The sequence below is a fragment of the Amblyomma maculatum genome, chromosome 4 (genome assembly GCF_055883805.1).
Source record: "Amblyomma maculatum isolate TAMU_Amacu chromosome 4, ASM5588380v1, whole genome shotgun sequence".
Lineage (NCBI taxonomy): Eukaryota > Metazoa > Arthropoda > Arachnida > Ixodida > Ixodidae > Amblyomma > Amblyomma maculatum.
The window spans coordinates 198,630,773-198,655,132 of NC_139347.1; the positions used below are offsets into that span (position 1 = coordinate 198,630,773).

At 48.4% G+C, this 24,360-nt stretch overlaps 1 non-coding gene across 1 annotated transcript; it reads right to left on the reverse strand.

Annotated features, from left to right (window-relative positions):
* Nucleotides 1-21,504: 21,504 nt before the first annotated feature.
* TRNAP-CGG (transfer RNA proline (anticodon CGG)) lies at nucleotides 21,505-21,577 on the reverse strand. The gene has a single exon. It is a non-coding gene; the product is annotated as a tRNA-Pro (tRNA).
* Between the last annotated feature and the right edge of the window lie 2,783 nt (nucleotides 21,578-24,360).

Genomic DNA, 24,360 nt, shown 5'->3' on the forward strand with positions numbered 1-24,360 from the left:
TTAGTACAGCTGGCATCAGCGGCGATTAATATTGATTTACAGTATAGAAAAGACGCAGTGTCTGCCACAATTATGCGTGGATACAGGTACCACGCCTCAAAGGAAGGGAGAAAAGTGGGAGTGAAAGAAGATAGGGAGATAGAGGTGCCGTAGTGAAAAGCTACGATTCACCGCGCTATAATAGTTTCGCCTGATTGCACTTTAGTGGTCCAAAGTGCCCTCTAGAATTTTTTTGTTAAGACGAAAGGGAGGTTAATGCGGTAACGTAAGAAAAAAATATCCCATGCCGGAGGGAGTGGCTTTTTGGGCCACACAGCATACAGGATGAGGGGTAGACCCCAGGATATATGCGAGCATATATTCGGGAAAGTGTTTGTTTGAAGTTGCCTCCACGTAACCTCTTGGGCGTTTCGTAAGGGAATTATGCGTGGGGGGATAGATAAGTCTACCTAAGCGGTAGTGCATGATGATATCATGAAACGTAATCTCTCGCCGTCCGCAGAACGGGTAACGCCACAGTCCGGTCGACGAATCCTCGGGCGTAATTCTGGGCTGCCTTAGTTCCCTGGATGAGATGAGTGCGCTAGGACCATATAATGCAGAATTACTTTTGAAAAGGAATTAAATTACGTTACTAATTATTTTCTGAAAATAGCAGAAAAAGTAAATAAATTACATGGCTCAATACTGCTCCTAAAATGTATTGAAATAATTACAATTACTTCGCCTGAGTAATTCAATTAATTCCAAATTACTTTCTAGTTCTCACCATGCAAGAACAAAGTAAATCTAGTAAACGAAAAAAACAACAACTTGTTCTCCTGACACGAATCACACACATTATTTCGTCTTTCCGCCTACTTTCGTCCTAGAGAACTATTCCTTCCCTCTTTCCTACAGAATCTAACATTACTAAAAATAAGACAACATCAAAAAAAGAAAAAAAAAGAAAGAAAAGCAGAAGCATGGTCGGATGGTCGTGAAATGAGCGATGAACCCAGCGCTTTGCTGACCCGGGGTTGTCTTCGGAATTTGAAGGGCCCGGAGCTAGGTAATTTATTGCTTCTGTAGTCCCAAGAATCGTCCTCGGCACCCTGCGCTCAGTAATGCCAACGCCATTGACCCTTCTGCCTGTATCCTCCAACCCTCGCCCCGTGATGACGAGTGTAACCAGGCAGCCGACGAAAAAGGGAGTGCCATTTCGCAACGTTTCCAACTAGTTTTCACGATCGTGCAACTAGTTGCAATATCTGGCCCCTCGGCATTCCCTTGACGTCTTACTTCCTGCTGCTTGGAGAAAGGTTTCCATGGGATAGCTGCACTAAGTGAACCTGCTACAAAGGAGGTCTCACACGGGCTGTTCTGCTCAATTCTGTCTCCTCTTGCCGATCCGTTACGCTGGCTCCGGCTTGCCGCATGTCTCTACTACTTTCGCAGCACTCTACTTTGATGTCTATTGAATGAGTAGTGTGCATTTAAGTAAAAGTAATTTCGAAACGAATTATTTACTTCTGCTGCGAAATCACTGCCAAAAATGAATCATTACATAACTAAATTACCAAACTGAAAAGTAATTCATTGCATTACAAAATACTAGATAAGTAATCAAATTAGAGTAATTTCATTACTGTAATTCAATTACTGTCATGTCTGGCTGGGACCTACGTCAGTTGGATATGGCGGAGATGGAAATTATTAGAAAGGAGGAGGGATGGGACGACGGGAAAGACCCGGCCTTTGGCGAAATTTGGGACCCCCCTCCCGCAGGTTTGCAGCTCTCGAATCAACGCCAGTGTGAGGCCGCGTTGCTCCGCTCCGATTCGGACGCACAGATCCGGGTCGTGACAAGAGCGCTACAAGTCGCCGAGAGCCATGAGCTCATGACCACTTGATTGGGGCTATAAGGCCACAACATTTTACGGCTTAACGTTGACGAAAATAAAGTGTATCCTCCTCCTCCTCCCATGTCAGAGGCAACTGCTAGGACTAAAAGAAAAAAAAAACGCAGGGCCATAAAGTTTCTGGCTGTTGCAGCTTTAATAATGCGCGGAGCTCATTACGTCTGTGAAATGACAGCGTCGCTTACTCTTTAGGCTTAGAATCTCAGAGGTACATAGAATAAAGAAACAGACCAAAGGTGAGTTTGTTTTCGCCTATTTGAACAATTGCTGAACTAAAACTATGGGACCCACTATAAATACAGTCAAAACTAGTTTTAGCGAAACCCACATTAACAAAACTCCGATATATCCCCCCCGGCGCCCATACGCTCCGTCCACCGTCTATCGATTGATCGATGGAATATAGGAGCGTCCCCTTTGAAACGGGCTGGCAGTAGCTATCATGCTCGTTTTCCCCCTATATCTTAATTATTGTTTTGGATTGGTTAACTACAACATCATTCTATTTATTTAATTTTTGTTTCTACATTACTAACATTATGCCACCTGTCTCCGTTTACGCCGTCAATCTTCCAATTGTTTTTTGCTAGCCTCCACCGCAGGTTCATTCACCCGGCCATGGGTATCTCTAAACCCCTCAGGAAGAGTGACTGCACCATCATCGACTTCCAGATGGATACCATCTCATTCGCGTACAAGATGGTAACTGTTTCTCTGGCTTTACCACTTACTGCTCATGTGTCAACTTCATGGCTAAATTTCTTTTTGTAGCTGCGTGTTTTAAGGCACCCTGATCTAACTTTAAAAATTAGGGCACTACCTCTTGAGTTATCAGAGAAAGCTTCCTTCCTGATCTGTCTTTTCCACTTTCGGTATAGTTCTACACTGTCACTTTCCCATCGAACTTATCCAATTTTTAACTTTTGTGGTTTTCACCTGTTGCTTAACGCTCTTTATTTCTTCGTTCTTGTGGCCAGCATACTTACTGGTTAGTTTCCTAGTTCTTTTCCTGTATTGTGGGTCAACGATTTTTAGGTATAGGTTTTTAAATACTTTAGCTGCCCACTTGTTACTCTCCAATTTCCTCAGGTCTTCCTCACCGTCTGCCACCGGTTCGGAAGGCAGACGTCTGCGCACTCCTCGCCAACGGCCGCTGTGCTACCACTGCGGAGAACCCGGCCACTTGTGCCGTCGTTGTCCATACCGTGAACTCGGTCTTCGGGGTTTTTCGCGTGATTTCCCGCGTCCCCGGGTCGGCGAACGCCCTCCAGAAATAGAGGAATACCTCGCAACCCGTACAACCTCTTCGAGCGACCGTACACAGTCTTCTCCCGCGCGCTACTTGTCAGCTAGCCGCCGAGATTTTATGATGCGCTGAGGCGCCGGTCGCCAAGCCCACACCGGGGAAACTGAAGGCGGCGACCTCAGGGGGGCAGGTTGCTGACGAACAGAATCGATGTCCCAGAAAAAAGGAGCCATCCTGGCTACTCAAGGAGGCGAAAGGATAGCGGGATCGTAATAGGGTTTCAAACGGTCCACGTGAACAATCTCACGCCCACGGCGACGAAGGTCGGTAGAAGCGGCTAGCGGTTCAACTAGGTAATTGACGGGAGACGTCTGTTGGAGCACTAGATAGGGTCCGTGGTACTTGGCAGTAAACTTGCTGGTCAGACCTGGTGGTGTCGATGGGACCCAGAGCCATACGTGAGCACCGGGACAGAATTGATGCATATGGTGGCTACTGTCGCTGTGCGCTTTCTTCTGGGCTTGCTCGTCCGAAGTAAGCGAGCGAGCCAGCTTGCGACATTCTTCAGCGTGCCTGGCAGCTGCTGAAAGTGAAGTGCACTCTGAAATATCAGGACGGTAGGGGAGGATGGTGTCGAGTGCAGACGAAGGTTCACGCCCGTACAGCAGAAAAAATGGTGAGAATCCGGTAGTTGCTTGAACGGCGGTGTTATAGGCATAGGTTATAAATGGGAGAACTTGTCCCAATCGGAGTGGTCGGAGGCGATGTACTTGGACATCATGTCACCCAGTGTGCGGTTGAAGCGCTCTGTTAGGCCATTGGTTTGAGGGTGGTACGCGCTGGCTGTCCGGTGGATGGTCTGACATTCGCGTAGGAGCGCTTCGACAACCTCGGATAGGAAAGACTTTCCTCGATAACTTAGAAGTTCACGAGGGGCCCCGTGCCGCCGAATGATATGATGAAGAAGAAAGGACGCGATGTTGGGTCCGGTGGTCTCTTGAAGTGCTGCTGTCTCCGCATAGTGAGTAAGGTGATCGACGGCCACGATGATCTAACGATTCCTTGCAGGTGTATATGGCAGAGGTCCATACAAATCGATGCCAACACGATCGAATGATCGGTACGGGCACGGAAGATGCTGTAGCGGAGCCGGCTGATGGAGAGGAGGCTTGCGACGCTCGCAATCGATGCATGAACGCACATACTTATTGACGAAGGTGTACATACCGCGCCGGTAAAACCGCTGTCGCAACCGTTCTTAAGTCTTAAATACACCCAAATGACCACACTGCGGATCATTATGGCAAGATGCGCATATATCACTACGGAGGTGGCGAGGTACGGCGAGCAGCCACTTACGGCCATCTGGCATATAACCGCTTCGATAGACGAGACGGTCACGAAGGGCGAAATGCTGCGCTTGACGACGAAGGGCGCGACGAGCCGGTGAAAGTGACGAGTTCGTAAGATCGATTAGTGATGTTAGCCACGGATCCTTGCGCTGTTCTGATGGCATGTCGTCGATGGACAGGGAAGACAAGACGATGCTGGGGGCAGGTGACAACGGAGCGTCAGGCGGCACTGGCGAGCGAGATAAAGCGTCTGCGTCGGAATGCTTGCGCCCTCTACTCCCTTTCTCTTACTGAGAATAAACGTTTTTCAATCAATCATGTACGATGGGTAACTCGGTTAGCATACTCTTGCAGTCTAAGCGACCAGGGGGCGAGACGGCCGGTGGGGTCTTAGTGAAGACAACCAACACAAAGCGTGGTGGTCTGTAACAACATCGAATGGGCGCCCATACAAGTATGGCCGAAATTTCTGAAGCGCTCAAACAATGGCCAAGCATTCCTTTTCTGTCAACGAGTAGTTGGTCTCCGCCTTGGTCAAAGTTCGACTTGCGTACGCCACAACGTAATCATCAACACCGGGGTTTCGTTGGGCAAGAACAGCGCCGAGGCCGGTGTCGCTGGCATCGGTGTGCACTTCAGTAGGAGCAGCCGGGTCAAAATGGCACAATACGGGGGGTGAGGTAAGTATCGTGTGCAATTTCGTAAAAGCAGCATCGCAAGCCGGCGAACAGACAGAAAGATCTTTGTGAGCGCTGAGAAGTCGCGTCAGAGGGACAATGATGGTCGCAAAGTTCCGAACGAAGCGCCTAAAATAGAAGCATAAGCCTATAAAGCCGCGTAATTGCTTGATAGATGTTGGCTTCGGGAACTCAGCGACAGCGCGAAGTTTAGATGGATCTGGAAGGATGCCATCTTTGGACACTAAATGCCCTAAAATAGTGAGTTGGCAAGCGGCGAAATGGTACTTTTTTCAGATTGAGCTGCAGACCGGCGTTGCTGAGGCATCGCAAGACAGTTTCAAGGCGAGTTAGGTGGGTCGCGAAGTCGGATGAAAATACAACGATATCATCCAAGTAGCAGAGACACGTGTGCCACTTCAAACCGCGGAGAATATTGTCCATCATGCGTTCAAATGTGGCGGGCGCCTTACACAGGCCAAATGACATGACGTTGATCTCATAGAGCCCGTCGGGGGGGACAAAGGCTGTCTTGGGGCGATCATCCTCAGCCATCGGAACTTGCCAGTAGCCAGAACGTAAATCGATTGAAAAGAAAAATTCCGCTGCATGCAAAGTGTCCAGCGCGTCTTCTATGCGTGGTAGCGGATAGACGTCCTTTTGTGTGATCGCATTAAGGCGTCGTTAGTCCACACAGAACCGAATAGACCCGTCTTTCTTCTTGAATAAAACGACCGGGGACGCCCAAGGGCTACTGGAAGGCTGAATTACACCCCTACTGAGCATTTCGTCGACTTGCTCATCAATAATGTGGCGCTCTGAGACTGATACACGATAAGGGCGTTGGCGTAATGGTGCGTGCGTACAAGTATAGATGTGGTGAGAAACAGTTGATGTACGACCAAAGGATAGCTGCTGGATGTCAAAGGAAGCTCAGAATCGGTTCAGCAAGTCGAGGAGCTTGGCGCGTTGATCTGGGGCGAGATCACTGTCGATGGCTTTGTCCAAGGCAGCCAGAGGCGATGAAGGAGACGAGGAACGAGGTGGGCTAAGGGCACTGACGTTGTGGGAGATTGTGTTGGCGCAGGTGGAGAAAGCCGGTGGGACGGTCACAAAATGTTCTGATCGAACAAGCTCAGCATGCCCAAGGCACTCGCCACGCTGCAACGTGAGTGGATAGAACAAATCGTTAGAAATGGCTATTTCGGTGCGTCCACTTCGTACACTAAGGACAGCGCAGAGCAGGGGAAGACAGCGTCGCGAGACGAAAAGGGAAGATGGGGTGAAGAGCACTGTACAGTCTTGAAAAGAGGGACAGTTTATAGGCACAATCGCAGCAGAAAAAGGCGGGATATCAGTAGCATCCGCAACGTGGCATTTGGCTTCCCCAATAACGTTAGCGGCAATCGGTACGGTGCACAGCGGAGAAAACTTTACTTCGGAACGAGCGCAATAAATTACGGCGCGATTGCAACACTTGCGATTGCTTCTAGGGTAATGTCGCCATCCTCGGTTAGAGCTGAATACCTATTCTGTAGCGAGATCCTGAACTCTTCTGCCCTCCCCCTCACCGCTAATTCGTTTATGGGTTCCTTTCTTACTAATCTGGTGCGTTCCTATTCCGGAATAAGGCGATAATAAGAGTGAAAGACAAGACAGACGGAAAGTTAGCTTCGCAGTCAGCATTTAGTATAACCGAAGGAACAGAAGCGAACGCGATGGTTAGATGGCATCCTCGAGGCACTGAAGATGAAGTTATGTGATGTTAGGAAGATAGTGAGAGACCGGAAAGCATGGCGTGACATGGTCCATAGGGTCACGAAGAGTCGGACACGACTGAACGACTGAACTGAACTGAATACTTGTTGCTAGCATTCAGTGGTATAGTACATTAGGAAGCAGTGATGGAAATGTGTTGTAATAATCGCAAATATGGTGTGTATAGCGTATATCTGAGGTAAATTTGAATCCAATGTATCTTTAAAATGTCACTGCACTGCAGTTTCAAAACAAACTTCATGGCGACTGTTTTCGTGTTTCACTTAAGAAAGGGACTTTCTGAAGTTCTCAGACAGTTTTTTAAGGAAAAGGCAGTTAAAAAGAATAACTTCAATCTCAAGGTTTCACTCGAACCTCACTGAGACCGTGCGCCTGTCTCGTATATCCTAATATTCGTAATGTGAACCCAGAATAAACGAATGCTCTGACGGCGCTATTCAAACTTCGCACGCATCACGGCTTTTGGGACCTCAGCCTTTTTAGATCTTGACAATGGTGACGGACGGTACTAAACTTTGATGACTTTTCCCCGTCTTAATTTTTTTTTGTGGGGTGGATGGGGGAACTACGCGCACTATGCAGACCCCTCACAGGACATGTATTTATCGTGTGCAGAGCACCGGAAGAACGTCTCAGGCAGCTATATTTCTTAGTTGCCTGGCTATGTGCCGCCGAGTTTATTTCAATTTCACTTTCTCTTTCAGCCCCCAATATTTTATTCAGCCATCACAATGGCTTTCCGTAGTTGTAACTGAATGGGCAACGGTACCCACGAACGCAGCTAGTGGAAGTACAAAATAAAAGATTCAAGTGTGAAAGCTATGCCTCGCGAATGGTTTCATGAAAGGATAAAATATTCCCCAGAAGTCAACCTCACTGATAGGAGACTTGACCTTAAATGTAGTAAACGCGTAGCGCACGAACGGCATAACTGGGAAAAGATAAGACGGGAGTATTCCTCGCCAGAAATGCCTTCAGCGACTATTAGAGCGCCCCAGTTCCCAATGCGGGCTTAAGTAATGCGAAGCTTCGCTAAGACAAGGCAGCTTCAGCTTTTTATAGAGAACCTATATTGGCCACGTTCTCCCCAATCAGCCTTCCCTTAATATAAGCCAATGTGACTTTCAATAAACATTTTCTTCATCATAATCATCACCATTTCTCCGTGCCTGTCCGTACCTGCCCGAAGAGCTAAGAAAGAAGAAATCGTGGGAGGCGTTTGCTGGCAGCTGACATGACCGGTGTTACGTTTCTCCACCGACAAGTGGTACAGCTGACGCGGCCACCGCATAGCAACAGGCAAAACCGCGAGCGGATCGGCCATTTCGGCGCCGTTCATCGGCCGCGGAACACCTCTTCCCGCGGGCAAATCTCGACGTGGTCCTGCCACGCGCCAAATGTGTGTGCGTGCGTGTGTGTGCAAAAGCTGGCCAAGCCTGGAGCTCGAGGGAGAGTGCGTCGCCCTCGCCTGTCTGCAGGAGGTGGATGAGATGTGGTCGCGCCACCTGCGATTGAGTCATCGCCTTGTCTGAACATGCAATGCTCTCCCATTTCCTGTGAGGGCTTTCCCTTTCCCTGTGAACTGGCATGCCTATAAAAAGCAGTGGCAGACTCCGCCGAGACGGAGACTACTTTGGCGCGCTGTGGAGACGACGCTAGACACCAGCTGGGTGAACGTGTCTGTATTCTCTGCGGGTCAGCTTCTCTGCCCGTTCCTTCATGATGTTTTAGTAAAGATTGTTTCCTTAGAAGACGCCTCGTCTTTGCTGGGACGGTTGATGCCGTCCGCCGCCCACGGAGCCGCCAGGCCAACGCTACCGAGGGGCCGCGCGCCGCATGTAATCACTGGTGGCAGCGGTGCGATACTCAGGCACACGAGACCCAAACCTATTACCGGGCACTGACTGAATGTAGGGTGTCCTGACTTTACGTTTGGCAGGAGCTGCCAACTCGGGCCTCTTCTTTCATATGGAAGGGTGATTTCAGAATCAGCCTGCCAAAATCTTTGATTTACGTAATCCCTAGGCCACACAGGCACGTTCATACGGCTCGGTTAAAGCAGGGCTTTATATATAGGCTGGTAGCTTACGATTGCTAAGATGGAAGTCAAAATAGAGAGAAAAAGGTGCCGTAGTAGAAGGCTTCGGACACCGCGCGAACTCGCCTCATCGCACTTTAGTGGTCAAAAGTGCCCCTATGGCATAAATAAAGCTGTAACTATAGAGTAAAATACTATGTGCAAAAGGCATGTCTTTGCTTTAAAGTCGAACCTAAGCGTAGCTATACAGATAGCTCTCGCGTAACTCTAGGTTTAACCACAAGCTAAACCATAGCTAATTTGTTCTATAAAAATTTCTCTCTCTTTACCTTCGTTTTAAGGAGATTTGGAGCCTCCCTCACAAGTAAATATTCTTAATAACCTATTTATTTTTTTACTTTGCTCTTTTTTTCTCTCATCCGAAGTTGTTGAAATAAATCACACTCAAGCACGATGAAAACAGAAAGCGCGTTCTATTGGTCCAACAAAATCTATGGAATACTATAGCACCGGTGTCTCCTGCAACTGGAGTCAAAAACTTGGCTCGCCCAAACATTTTCGATTCTCTAGGATTTAGAAGGCCAAAGTACCTACATCTTCCCAACGCCTCGCAATTTGAATCCATTTATTTTTTAGCTCTCTCGCTGGCAGACCCCATTTCCGAGAGCGCCATTCCACAGAACCTTTTCTGCAAGAAAATAAAGGCATGGAAGTTACAAAATAGGTACAAAATGAGAAAAATGCATTATCCTCTGTCAGACACGTTTAAGAAAGCGTCGCGTATGAAGCAAACATTCTTATTAGCCAGTATATCTTTCTCTCCCTCTTCTTGTTCTTTCTTCTCTGCATTCTCTCTTCTGTGCGCACGAGGGAGCGGAAAGCAGTTAGCTGAATAGGGATGTAATAATTCAGCTGTGTTGCAGACTTCAATTTGCCTTATTGTTTTAAGCTATATTGTAGGGCTAATTTAGCGCACAACAATGCAATTTAATTTGTTTTCTTTCGTACTACATGTCTGTCGCTGCAGTGACGGCGCACACACACACACACACACACACACACACACACACACACACACACACACACACACACACACACACACACACACACACACACACACACACACACACACACACACACACACACATATATATATATATATATATATATATATATATATATATATACATATATACATATATATATGTATACATATACATACATATATATATACATATATATATATATATACAATATATACATGTATATATATATATATATATATATATATATATATATATATACATGTATATATTGTAGAGGAGAACAAGCAGAAACACAGCCGTTGTTTGGAACGCCCTGTTTTATTCTGTCTTCATCATCTTCTTCGCTCCTGCACTGTTCACTTCGTATTCGCCGCCGCCTAGTACATCACACTCGGCCACGACTGCGTTCATCCCTAAATGGAGCACCACCACATCGTTGACATCGCATCTGCTGAACACGGCGTTCGTTTTTTTTTTTTTTTTTTTTTTTGGCTGTCTTCCTGTGCAGCCACGAAGACATTCACACCGATAATATTTGCTTGTCTGGTTCTCCTTGTGGAATTCTGACCAGTTTGCGAACTGCCGCTTAAAATCCCTGGACCCTGACCTGAAGCTCCGGCTTCCACCTGGCCTACCTCGATGTGAAGAAACTTTGCTGTGCCGCCTGTGGGTTTGTGTAGCATTCACAAACTCTTATTCTTTTGTGAGAGGTATGGCATGCACAAACTGCGGGTGCGAAGAGACTATAGGCCACATTCTTTATGAGTGCCCCATATAAAGCGCGGAAAGACAGTGCCTTTGCCGTGCGCTGGAGCATCTAGATGGACGCCCACTAACTGAAATTAAGATCCTAGGTCCCTGGCCACGGCGATCGTCCACGGCCGGACCACGGAGATGGTCTTCCGTGAAGGCGAGCGTGATATCGGGAGATCAGGCGGCACGCCGGGCAGCAGCGTCGACAAGTTGAGCCCACGCTTCGGAATCATCAGAAAAACCCCGAAACTCCCGAAAGCGGTACCAGTGGTACTGCGCACCCAGAGGACAGCGAGGCTTGGCCAAGCGCTGCACTGAAAGAGGCGGATAACTCCCGGACGGTGGAGAGCGTTTCGGCAAGAAAGGCCAGAGGCGAATCCGCCGAGTAGGCATAGACGCCGTTCTCGGAAGAGATAGAAGTCCCAGGCGCCGAATGAGGCGGCAGTGTAACCGACTACCCGGCCGCTTCGGAGGAGCGGTTCTGGGCTGACGTGCGCCACTGCCGATCTTTTTCGCAACACTTCCCGGGGCCACCGAGCGATCGTCCCGATCGGTACGTTGAAGTTGACGGTGACGTGACGGTGAGGATGTTCAAGAAAAGATAGAAGTTAGCGATGCGCTTACCACCACGATTACGTTTGGGTGATCTGCCTCCCCTGGCGCAGTTCAACCATACGCCACCAGAGTCTATGGGACCGATGGTTCGAGGTTGCGACGGGCTGCTTGGCGGAGGGTTGCGTGTACATGTCCGGTTTTTTTGGGTCCTTCGGGTCTTTAGGGTCTTTCGTCTCGGTTCTGTTTGGTCTGTCTGTTCTCCTTATCTTCAAATCAAGATTGTGGCTGGGCGGTTGTAGTTGGACGGATCTGGACAGGAAGGACTGGAGCGAAGCTGCTTGGCGATGTCCCAGGGTCCTCGGTCGATGGTCCCGGCTTACGTATGGTGTCGATGCTCCAAGGCGAGGATGGGGATGACGTGCGCCGCACCTCCAACCCAAATGTTACGTGGTGAAAAGCAAAGAAGACGGCTCAACATGGCGACAGGATGAACGATGATTTAATGTCTGGCCTCAGCCAATCAATGAGTTTATTTCGCCTACAATGTACAGCGAAAAAGGATGACAGGAGAAAAAGCTGCTTTTATTGCAGCTTGGCGGTGTCTCCTCTCGCGCCACTGCCGACCTTCTTGTTAGCAATATACATATGTATATACACACACACATACACACACATATATATATATATATATATATATATATATATATATATATATATATATATATATATATAGGGAGGGGTTGAAGCTCGAATGGGTCCGGTAGGTCATAAACTTGAGGTAGGTGACACACGCTGAAAAAACAACACTTTAATCCGACGTTTCCGCCGGGGTCCGGCCTTTGCCAAGGAATATATATATATATATATATATATATATATATATATATATATATATATATATATATATATATATATATATATATATATATATATATATATATATATATAAGGACGAGTCATGGGGCTTGGTTGGTGTACACGACGTTCGAAAAAATGTCACACGTGGTTAACGAAAATAGAGTGTATTGGGAATTTCGGCCGCGGGATCCTTCGTCAGAAAAAAATAGCCAGTGTCTTATATTTATACGCTACGTCTATTAGTATCTGCACTGATGACGGTGATCATCTAATAACAAATCAAAACTAAAACACGCAGATACACGTGGGTAATGGTGAAGAATACAGCTGGTTTAAAATAACCATAAAATATTAGCACGTGGCAAAGCTACGGACAATACGGTGGCCACAATAATCATCATCAGCCTGACTGTAGTCACTGCAGGAAGAAGGCCTCTCCCATATTACTCCATATAGCCCGGTCCTGTGCTAGCTGCATCCACTTGATCCCTGAGAACTTAACCTCATCCAGCCATTTAAATTTCTGCAGCCCCTGCTACGCTTTCCTTCCCTTGGAATCCAGTTTGTTACCCTAAGCGACGATCGGTTATCGTCTCTGCGCACTACATGTCCTGCCCATGCACATTTCTAATTCTTGATTTCCACTAGAATGGCAGAAACTTGAGTATTTTCTCTGACCCACTCTGCACGCTTCCTATCTCTTAAAGTTACCCCTATCGTTTTCCGCATCGTAGCCCTCTGCGTTGTCCACAGCTTAAGTAGAACGCTCTTCGTTAGCCTCCACGTTTAAGCCCTATATGGGAGTACAGGGAAGATGCAACTGTTGCACACTTTCCTCTTGAGCGATACCGGTAAGCTGCCAGTCACAATGTGCGAGTGCTTGCCAAATACGCTCCATCTCAATCTTTTCCTGCTTGTTACTTCCCTTTCATGGTCCGAGTTTCCGGTTACTACCTGTTCTAAGTAGAAATTGCCGCGAAACCTACAAAACTGTATTTGTTGTTTTTTGGCAGCCGCCGGCATGCGGCGTCATCATTCTGATTCTGGATTGCGTACCAGTTCTGCATTCTTTGATTATTAATGCTTGATGTCGGGAGACGTACCTTTATCAGTTTGGTTGTCGGGCAATATTCGCCGAAATCTGTCTCGAAGATTCCGATCACTCGCGTATGTTTCTACAATGTTTCAGGTTGTGCTAGTAGTAGTTTAGTTTGCGACGTTATCTAGATTGTTCGGACCAACCTTTATATTGAGCGTTGACAAGTGCGACGGGTATTCTTAGTTTGACGATCGACGAGCACGTTTGTTGCTATCGCCGCCGCCGAGTTAGTTCTTTTACAGGCGCAGGTCAACCCAATAAAGTGTTAATTTCAGTACCACCACACCTGTCTTCTTTTGGTGCGTACGGCCTTGTCACCACTACGTGCCATCTGGTGGAGGTGTTGCCCTTGATCCCCCAAGCTCAGACCCCAGCCTTGTCCCTATCGCCCTGGGGGACCAGCCTGCAGGTCACTGAGCCAGCCGCCGACTTCAAGGGCTACAACCTGAACACTGTCTGCTGACTGAACCCCTTCGACACCGGAAGAAATCAACTTTGAAAATGGCCCAGTTAACAGCAACGGTTGTCTTCCTGCAGCCCCGGGAGCCCCCTACCTTCCAAGGACTTCCCACGCAAGATACGGACGACAGGATGGGCCTTTTCGATCGTGTGGCAGAATTCAACGGCTGGAACGACGAAGCGAAGGTAAGGCAAGTCTACTTTGTTCTTCAAGGACATGTCCGAGTTTGGTTCGAAAATCACGAGACGACTTTTTTATAAGATTGGGAAACATTCAAAGACATTCAAAGTAGAGTTCTTGATGGCCTTTGCAAGTAAGGTCCGAAAAAAAAAGAGCTCAGGCCCTCTTCCAATGAAAACTTCAACTCCCAAATGAGCCCGTCCTGGTCTACGTAGAGAGAATGAAGCGCCTGTTTCGCCGCGCCGACCCTAACATGACCGAAGGAGTGAAAGTGAAATTTTTAATGCGAGGCGGTAAAGAGTTGATTTTTGCAGGCCTTGTCCGGAATCCGCCGAAAACTGTAGACGAATTTGAAAGTGAAGCGTCGAGCATCGAGAAGACGATGGACACCCGGATGCGCCACTGTGATCGACCACTGCAACCGGTCAGCGCAAGCCCCTACCGCAGCGCATCTACGAGCGGAGAAAGCCTTCGGGACCTCAACCGGGAGGTCGTACGAGAGAAGCTCCACCGATTGCGGCCATCGTCCTCACCGACGCTCCAGGACGTCATCCGTGAGAAGTCCAGCAGGCGCTGAGCGTTTCTTAAGCGAGATCTCTGACAGCTCCAGCACAAGAACCGACAGTGATGATTTACGCTGCAGCATTACGGCTACCTACACCCCAACGTCATATTCAAAGCCCTCGCCTCTACTAGCCTGTTCCTGAAAGCCGCCCCATCCAGTTCTTGGCTACCTAACGTAAACTGATGTTACTTCCCGAGGCTGCTGAATATTACCTTACTCTTCTGCATATAGATTTTCAAGCCTACCTTTCTACTTTCCTTATCTAGGTCATCAATCAATATGGACAAGATAGTCAAGTAGTCGAGGAGTTCTATACTGACCTCTACAGTAGGAAAAGAATCAGGACAATAATGAGTGAGATTGGCGGTTGGAAAAGCACACATTTCCGCCAGTGACGAAGTACGGGGTTAAGAAAAAGTTTCAAACTATGAAAAAGAGAGAAAGCAGCTGGAGGGGATTAGGTAATTAAGATTTGTTGAAGGACGGAGGGAATATCGTACTAGAAAAACTGGCCATCCGGTATGCACAGTGCCTGCTGTCATTAACAGTACCGAAACCATGGAAAAATGCAAACATTATGCCCCGCCGGGGTGGTGCAGTGGTAAGATGCCCGATCACTGTGCCGGAGCACCCGGGTTCGAACCCAACCGCGGCGGCTGCGTTTTGATGGAGGCGAAACGAAGAGGCGTCAGTGTGCTGTGCGATGTCAGAGCACGTTAAAGATCCCCAGGTGGTCGAAATTACTCTGTAGCCCTCCACTACAGCTCCACTTTCTCTCTTGCCACTTTAACTCCCCCCTTCCTCCTTTCCCTTACGGCGCGGTTCAGGTGTCCACAGAAACTAGTGTGACAGATGCTGCGCCTTTCCCTTCCTGTGAACCAATTATTATTATTATTATTATTATTATTATTATTATTATTATTATTATTATTATTATTATTATTATTATTATTATTATTATGCAAACATTATCGTAATTCATAAGAAAGGGGACGCTAAGAACATGAAAAATTACAAGCCACTCAGCTTGCTGTCTCTTATGTATTAGGTATTTACCAAGGTAATTGCTAATACAATCAGGAAAAACTTCACACTGCAACAAAGCAAAAAAATCAAGCACGGTTTCGGATATTGTACTCTACTTTCGATAGTACCCATTCATTAAACAGGTGATATAAAAATTGTCGGAATATACTCTTGAGAGTTGCTTGGACTGCCATAAGATCAAATCAGTCAATATTGTCGACCATAAACCCTGACTGCTCATTGGAGGGTCAAATTCTAAAGTTAAAGCTCAGCTACTTTGGTCATCTGATGAGAAGAGAGGAGTCGCTGGAGAAAGATTTGATGTTGGGAAAGGTTGAGGGTGGCCGGAGAAGGGGTAGGCAGCGAACGCGATGGTTAGATGGCATCCTCGAGGCACTGCAGATGAAATTATGTGATGTTAGGAAGATAGTGAGAGACCGGAAAGCGTAGCGTGACATGGTCAATAGGGTCACGAAGAGTCGGACACGACTGAACGACTGAACTGAACTGAACCAGCCCTTATACATAGCATGCATTGATTACGAAAAAGCATTTGTCTCAGCAGTAACCTCGGCAGTCTTGCAAGCATTGAGAAATCAGGTTGTAGAAGAGTTGTAAAGTGCTGAAAGATGTATATATATATATATATATATATATATATATATATATATATATATATATATATATATATATATATATATATATATATATATATATATATATATATATTGTCACGTACAAGGTGATTGAGGATATAAAGAATAGCAAAGGGGTTAGCTCCGATACAACCGCGGTGAGCAGCACAGACGCAAAACCCGCAAGCGACACTTCGTCGTTCTTCACTCAGTCATGCGCCACCTGGCAACGCTAGGTGGCATTACTCCCCCTTCCGAAAAAAAAAAAAAAAAAGTGAACACGGGCGGTGAGAACGGTGTGCAAAGTAAGAGAGTCGTCACAGGAGGTGGCCGTGCGTTATCGTTGGTAGTACGGCTTCAGCCGCACAATGTGCACAATGTCCGAGCTGGGCTTTCGATGTTTTGAAAGTGCGGCGCCGTCTGGAATAACTTCATAACTGACATCACTCACATGACGCAACACTTTGTACGGCCCGAAGTAGCGGGAAAGGAGTTTCTCTGACAAGCCTGGACGGCGAACTGGTGTCCACACCCAGACTTGATCCCCAGGTTTGTAGTGAACATGGCGGTGCCGGAGGTTGTAGCGGTCCGCGTCAAAGGTCTGCTGCCGCCCGATGTGCATACGGGCAAGCTGGCGGGCTTCCTCAGCGCGGATGGCGTACTGCTGGGCATCTGGCGGAAGCTGGTCATCATCTGGGCATGGGAGCATGGAATCGAGCATGCTCTGAACTTCACGCTCGTACACAAGTCGAAATGGTGTGAAGCGCGTTGTTTCCTGTTGGGCTGTATTATACGCAAATGTGACGTACGGCAGCACCTCGTCCCAGGTCTTGTGCTGCACATCGACGTACATTGATAACATGTCCGCAATCGTTTTATTTAACCTTTCGGTAAGACCATTGCTCTGCGGATGGTACGCTGTGGTCTTGCAATGCGTCGTGTAACTCAACTCAAATATGTGGTCGATGAGCTGCGAAGGGAAAGCTGTCCCTCTGTCGGTAATGACATACGAAGGGGCGCCATGCCGCAAGACTATGTTATGCATGAAAAACTCGGCTACTTCTGAAGCTGTGGCATGAGGGATTGCCTTTGTCTCAGCGTATCGGGTCAGGTAGTCAGTCGCGACTACTATCCATTTGTTTCCCGCCTGCGACAAAGGGAAAGGACCAAGGAGGTCCATGCCGATTTGGTCGAACGGAATACGTGGTGCTCTAACGGGCTTGAGAAATCCGGCAGGCTTCAGGGGCGGTGTTTTACGGCGCTGGCATTCGCGATAGCTTCGTACATAGCGTTTCACTGCTGCGGAGAGTCCTGGCCAGTAATACATGTTGCGGACTCGAGCAAGCGTCCGTGAGTAACCCAAATGACCAGACGTCAGTTCGTCGTGGCAAGCAAGTAGAATATCCGCACGGAGCTCGCATGGTACTACCAGGAGGAAAGCTCTTTCTTGGCCTTGGGAGTTTCTTTTATACAAGACGCCTTGCTGCATACAGAATGAACCAATGTGCCGAGATAGGCGTCGAGGGAGCGTCGTATCACGCCCTTCCAAATAATCGATGAATGGAAGGATGTCTGGATCAGCTCTTTGTCGATCCCTGAGCTCAGATGCACTGAGAGCTCCTAGAAAGCCGTTGTCGCCATCGGTTTCAGCATCGTCAGTGTCAACGGGGGCTCGTGACAGCGCATCAGCGTCTTCGTGTTTGCGGCCTGACTTATAAACAATAGTTATGTCGAATTCCTGAAGTCGTAAACTCCAGCGCGCAAGTCGTCCCGATGGATCTCGCAGATTTGCCAACCAGCATAAACAATGATGGTCCGTGACGACTTTAAATGGTCGGCCGTAAAGATAGGGGCGAAACTTCATAGTGGCCCACACGACCGCCAGGCATTCCTTTTCCGAGGTGGAGTAGTTGGTTTCGGCGCGAGAGAGTGTGCGACTAGCATAGGCTATTACTCGCTCAATCCCGTCTTGATGCTGAACAAGGACCGCGCCAAGACCGATACTACTGGCGTCAGTGTGCACCTCTGTGTCAGCCGCTTCATCGAAGTGCGCCAGAACAGGGGATGTTTGAAGGCGCTCGCGAAGCAAAGAATAGGCCGTCTGCTGCTCAGAGTTCCACACAAAGGCGGTGTCCTTCCTTGTGAGGCGCGTTAGAGGTTCCGCTATTTGAGAGAAGTCCGCAATGAACCGCCGATAATATGCGCACAGGCCGAGAAAGCGCTGAACAGCCCTCTTGTTAGCTGGAACGGGAAACCGTGCGACGGCAGCAGTCTTTTCGGGATCCGGGCGCACCCCATCGGCGCTCACAACATGGCCAAGGAACTTGAGTTGTGTATACCCGAAGTGGCATTTCTCGGGCTTCAGCGTGAGATCAGCAGAACGGAGCGCTTCCAGTACAGCTCGAAGGCGTTCGAGGTGTTGGTCAAATGTTTCGGAAAAAACAACTACGTCGTCCAAGTACACAAGACAGATCTGCCACTTGAGGCCAGTGAGGACGGTGTCCATCATCCTTTGGAAAGTAGCTGGGGCAGAGCACAATCCAAATGGGAGTACTTTGAATTCATATAGGCCATCTGGAGTTACAAATGCGGTTTTTTCTCGGTCTCTTTCGTCTACTTCGATTTGCCAATAGCCGCTTTTCAAATCAATAGATGAAAAATACTTCGCACGTCGCAATCTGTCCAGTGAGTCATCGATGCGCGGCAACGGGTATACATCTTTCTTTGTCACATTATTCAATTTCCGATAGTCGACGCAAAATCGAAGAGTGCCGTCTTTCTTCTTGACCAGGACAACTGGTGAGGACCACGGGCTTTGTGAAGGCTGCACAACACCATCATCCAGCATCTCCTGAACCTGCGTCTGGATCACTTCTCGTTCTTTGGCAGACACACGATAAGGCTGCTATCGTATAGGGCGAGCGTCTTCGTAAGTAATGATGCGATGTTGCGTGATGGGCGTTTGACGAACCTTCGAGGAAGAAGCAAAACAGTGCTTGAAGTCCAGCAACAGTAGCTCTAAGGCCCGCCGTTTCTCCTTCGACAAAAGGCAGTTAATGTCGATGTTGCCAAGAGATGGCTCATTAGTTTCGACTGCCGTGGATGTAAAACAGACCGGATCGTGCGTAACAGGGTCAGCGAAAGCGATAGCAGTTCCCGGAAACAAGTGCCGGTGCTCATTAGAAAAATTTGTGACAAGGAGTGCAGCCCGGCCATTGTGAAGCGACAATAAACTTCGAGCAGCGCAGATGCCTTGAGCAAGCAGGAGTGAATGGTTCGCTTCCGCTACAGCATCGCCGGCACGGAAATCGTCACAGGTGACTTCCACAAGAACACTGCTTCGCGGCGGCAGCGAGACGCTCTCGGCGGAAACGCGAAGTGCGGCACTGCAAGAACTGTTACTATCTCGTTCGGCAGATTGTCCCATCGAAAATGTGACACGTCTATTTCGCAGGTAACTGCTCCGTATTCTCGCAGAAAGTCAATGCCGAGGATAAGGTCACGGGAACAGTCACTCAAAACGACGCAACTAACGATGAACGTATATCTGTTAATCTGAATACGAGCCGTGCACATCCCCTTTGGGGTAACTATATGACCGCCGGCGGTTCGAAGGTACACACCTGGCCAAGCAGTGAGCACCTTCCTCAAAACAGTCGCCATGCGACTACTCAAAATCGAATAATCCGCACCGGTGTCCACTAATGCATTGACTGGAGTGCGACCGTCTAAAATAACAGGAATGTCCAGAGAAACGCTTTTGGTTTCCCTAGGGGACGGTACCAGCAGCTCGCGGTCGGATCGAAGCGGCGACGACGGGAGGTCTTCAACGCAGCGACTACCAGCGGCCTCGCCCCCGAAGGTCGCTGTTTTCAGTTTTCCCGACCAGGGCTAGACGAGCGGCCTTGCCCCTCTCGCGAGCAGCCTTGGGTGGACGTCGATGAGCGCCTTGGTGAAGGGGAGCGGGACTGACGCTGCGAACGAGATGAACGCTGTTCCGCCAGGTACTCTTCAATAACGCGGGGTCGTTGACCAAACCGGGGAGGAGGCGAGTCGATGCGGAAGCCTTGAAGACCGAGGCACTATAGCCTTGCACTATAGCCGAAACGGAAGCTGGCGATTGCTGCAGGGGGTTCCAGAATTTTCTCAGTTCTTCGCGCACGACACTACGAATTAGTTCGCGCAAAGCATCAGGATGCCGCTCGGAAGATGCAAATGACTCCGCAGTTGTGCCAGTATGGAGAGGTCGGTTATAAGCCGCGGCACGTTGTTGGAGCACCCTTTCCATTGTGGCGGCCTCCGCAAGAAATTCATTTACAGTCGACGGTGGGTTGCGCACAAGTCCTGCGAACAGTTGCTCTTTCAAACCATGCATTAAGTGCCTGACCTTTTTGTCCTCGGACATGGCGGGATCGGCTCGCCTGAAGAGGCGCGTCATGTCCTCGACGTATGCTTGGACACTCTCATTCGGCATCTGGATGCGGGAGTGAATGGCACGTTCTGCATGTTCGCGACGATCCGCGCTAGTGTAGGCCTCGAGCAGTTGACGACGGAATTCCTGCCACGATGTTAACATTTGCTCTCGGTTCTCGAACCAGATCCGGGCGCCATTCTCAAGGCTGAAGTAGACGTTCCTTAGTTTGGCAGTATCGTCCCACTGGTTCAAAGCAGCGACACGCTCAAACTGAAGGAACCAGTCCTCCACATCCTCAAAGAGGTCACCATGAAAAGGCTTCGGTACTCGAGGGGCCTGCAAGGTGTAGTTACAGGCCGGTGCGACGCCCGTTACCTGCTGAGCAGAAGCACTAGATGTCATGGCGGCGGGTGATGGCTGAAACTCCGGAGACAGTCCCTGGAGCCGTCGACTGCAGCGATGCACGGGGGTGTCCAATGGCACAGGGCTGGCGCGACGTCTTTCAGATGGAGACTCTTGCATAGGTGATCTTACCCAGCACCTCCACCAGAATGTCACGTACAAGGTGATTGAGGATATAAAGAATAGCAAAGGGGTTAGCTCTGATACAACCGCGGTGAGCAGCACAGACGCAAAACCCGCAAGCGACACTTCGTCGTTCTTCACTCAGTCATGCGCCACCTGGCAACGCTAGGTGGCATTATATATATATATATATATATATATATATATATATATATATATATATATATATATATATATATATGAAGGAAAGAAGCCAACAGTCGGCGAGGCCAAGGAAAGCGTTGGGAATGGTACTTTACGTCTTTTTTTTATGTTTACTTGGATAATTACAGAGATTAGTAATGTAATCTGTTTAGGAGAAAGATAATAAACACAAAGTAGAAGAAAAAACAACGTGCCGATGGTGGGAACCGAACCCACGACCTCCGAATACCGCGTCCGGTGCTCTTCCAACTGAGCTACATCTGCCGCTGTCCCCCCTGCTACTTTCTTGGGTATTTATGTTGTCTGTATACGAACCTTGAGAGTGTTCACCAGCGCCACCGTCAGCCAAGGCGGCGGACGTGGAACTTCCTTTGTTACCGCCAGCGTCACCTAGAACGTGATCAAGAGCGAGGGCGAAAGCTGTGCTAGAACCCTCTTACGCTACCTATGGCTTCAAGACTGCCAGAACCGAGACCCCCGTAAGCTACAAGCAGATCAATTAAGGGGAAATGAGGGTGCTCGTTATAATACATGAAGGAAAGAAGCCAACAGTCGGCGAGGCCAAGGAAAGCGTTGGGGATGGTACTTTACGTCTTTTTTTTTAATGTTTACTTGGATAATTACAGATATTAGTAATGTAATCTGTTTAGGAGAAAGATAATTAAACACAAAGTAGAAGAAAAAACAACGTGCCGATGGTGGGAACCGAACCCACGAGGGAGGTAGTGGGTTCGGAGGTCGTGGGTTCGGTTCGCACCATCGGCACGTTGTTTTTTCTTCTACTTTGTGTTTAATTATCTTTCTCCTAAACAGATTACATTACTAATCTCTGTAGCTACATCGGCCGCTGGCAGTCTTGAAGCCATAGGTAGCGTAAGAGGGTTCTAGCACGGCTTTCGCCCTCGCTCTTGATCACGTTCTACGTGACGCTGGCGGTAACAAAGGACGTTCTACGTCCGCCGCTATGGCTGTGGGTGGCGCTGGTGAACACTCTCAAGGTTCGTATGCAGACAACATAAATACCCAAGCAAGTAGCAGGGGGGACAGCGGCCGATGTAGCTCAGTTGGTAGAGCACCGGACGCGTTATTCGGAGGTCGTGGGTTCGGTTCCCACCATCGGCACGTTGTTTTTTCTTCTACTTTGTGTTTAATTATCTTTCCCCTAACAGATTACATTACTAATTTCTGTGATTATTTAAGTAAACATTTAAAAAAATAGACGTAAAGTACCAGCCCCAACGCTTTCCTTGGCTTTGCCGACTGTTGGCTTCTTTCCTTCGTATATATATATATATATATATATATATATATATATATATAGCGGCTGCACAGCAACCATAGTCCTGCATAAAGAAAGTAACAAAATTCCTAAGAAAGGTGGTCACAATACATATGCATAAAATAAAGAGAGCGAGAGAAAGAGATCGGAGTAGTAAGCATGCCAGACATCTTTCTGCAGAACAAAGAGATGACCGATGAACGTGAGAATGATTCTTATTGAATCCCGGCGTACCTATATAGTAAGCACTCATACCCGAGCCACTGCCCGCTACTTCTTCGCCTGTAACATTAAACTGGGTGAAAAGGTTCTAGAGGGCACTTTGGACCACTAAAGTGCGATGAGGCGAAAGTCGTTTTCTTCTTATTCTCCCTCGTTGTAATGGCTCATCTACATAGCCAATAGCAGGCCCGTGCATTTTCTTTTCCTTCTTACAGTCCCAATAACAACCGTCTGCCTGCCAGTAAGTTGGTTTTCAACTGGGTTTTTCTGAATCGGAATGTGAGGCGGCGAGAGCAATCGCCACCTCTTTGCGTTTGTTGTACTAAGGGCTCTGAAGGTGAGATCGTTAACCGTTTTGCTGTTGTGAGCTACAGCAGCCGTGTACCATTCTCCGTGGTGAGAGCCGGAGGCGTTCAAGTAGTATACACTTCTTTTGTTGCCATAATGTCGGGCTATAGGGCTTCTGATCGTGCCAGGCGCCGACCATTATGACTTCGTGTGACATATTGCCTGCAAGAGGTTTCACACGGAGGGCGCGTCTCCACAGTTCTGGGATGCGGAACCTTTCTTCCATGAGAGTGGTGTGTCCGATACGGAGTCGAGCAAGAAGGTGGCGACCCGACTTCGTTTGCGATAAACGTGTGTACTGGTTTGTAAGGTGCACCCCGCGGAGCTCCCGGAAAGTGTTCACCACCACAAGGGCCATAAGACGGCTGTTTTAAGTAGTTATGGGGAGGTCCATGGCACGCTTAATAATTTTGCGAAGGATGGGGACCTCAAGTAATTACCGACTCACAAGGGGCCTGTCGGAACGTCGAACAAGGCTGGGCTCCCTTCCTAGCCTATTGAATCTGCTTAAATTGCATACTGGATACGGACCCCGCCCACCGCTACCTTATATGGGCCCCTGATCATCAGGGTTTGGCAGGAAAAGAGGCAGCAGACGCAGCTTTCAGCGCGCTCTCTCACCGCGGGCTCTTTTCTCCTCCCCACCTCATCAAGCACCCGATTTTATTCTGGTCTATACCTTCAAAGGTACAACTACGCACTATCAAAATTGTCATCGCATTTACCCTAATTCATGTACAGGCCTCAAAAAGGCGGACGAGAGGCTCCTTCTCCGCCTTTTCACCAATGCATCGCTGTGCCCTGCAGCCGTAAAACATTTTGACCCCTCCTTTAGTAGCAGGTGCCCACACTGTGGAGCGATGTCTGCGACATCTATCACATGGTGTGGGCCTCCCTCTTCAACCCGGCTATTCTCCCCATCCCCAACCCGACTCGGGAAGACTGGGAGGTGATCCTGCTCGGCCGCCGCGACTTACAGGCCCAACAAGCCCTCTTCGCGCGTGCCCGGGCACGCGCGAAGCACTACGGACCTCCACCTAGTGCTTATAAGGACCGGTCCCTTATGAACTGATCCAAACATACCTCCTGGCCTTTGTATAGCTAATAAAGGTTCTTACCACCACCACCACCACCACCACCACCACCAATTCCGTTTTTCTGCATGTCGACCTCGACGGCCGTCCCTACTATGGCCAGG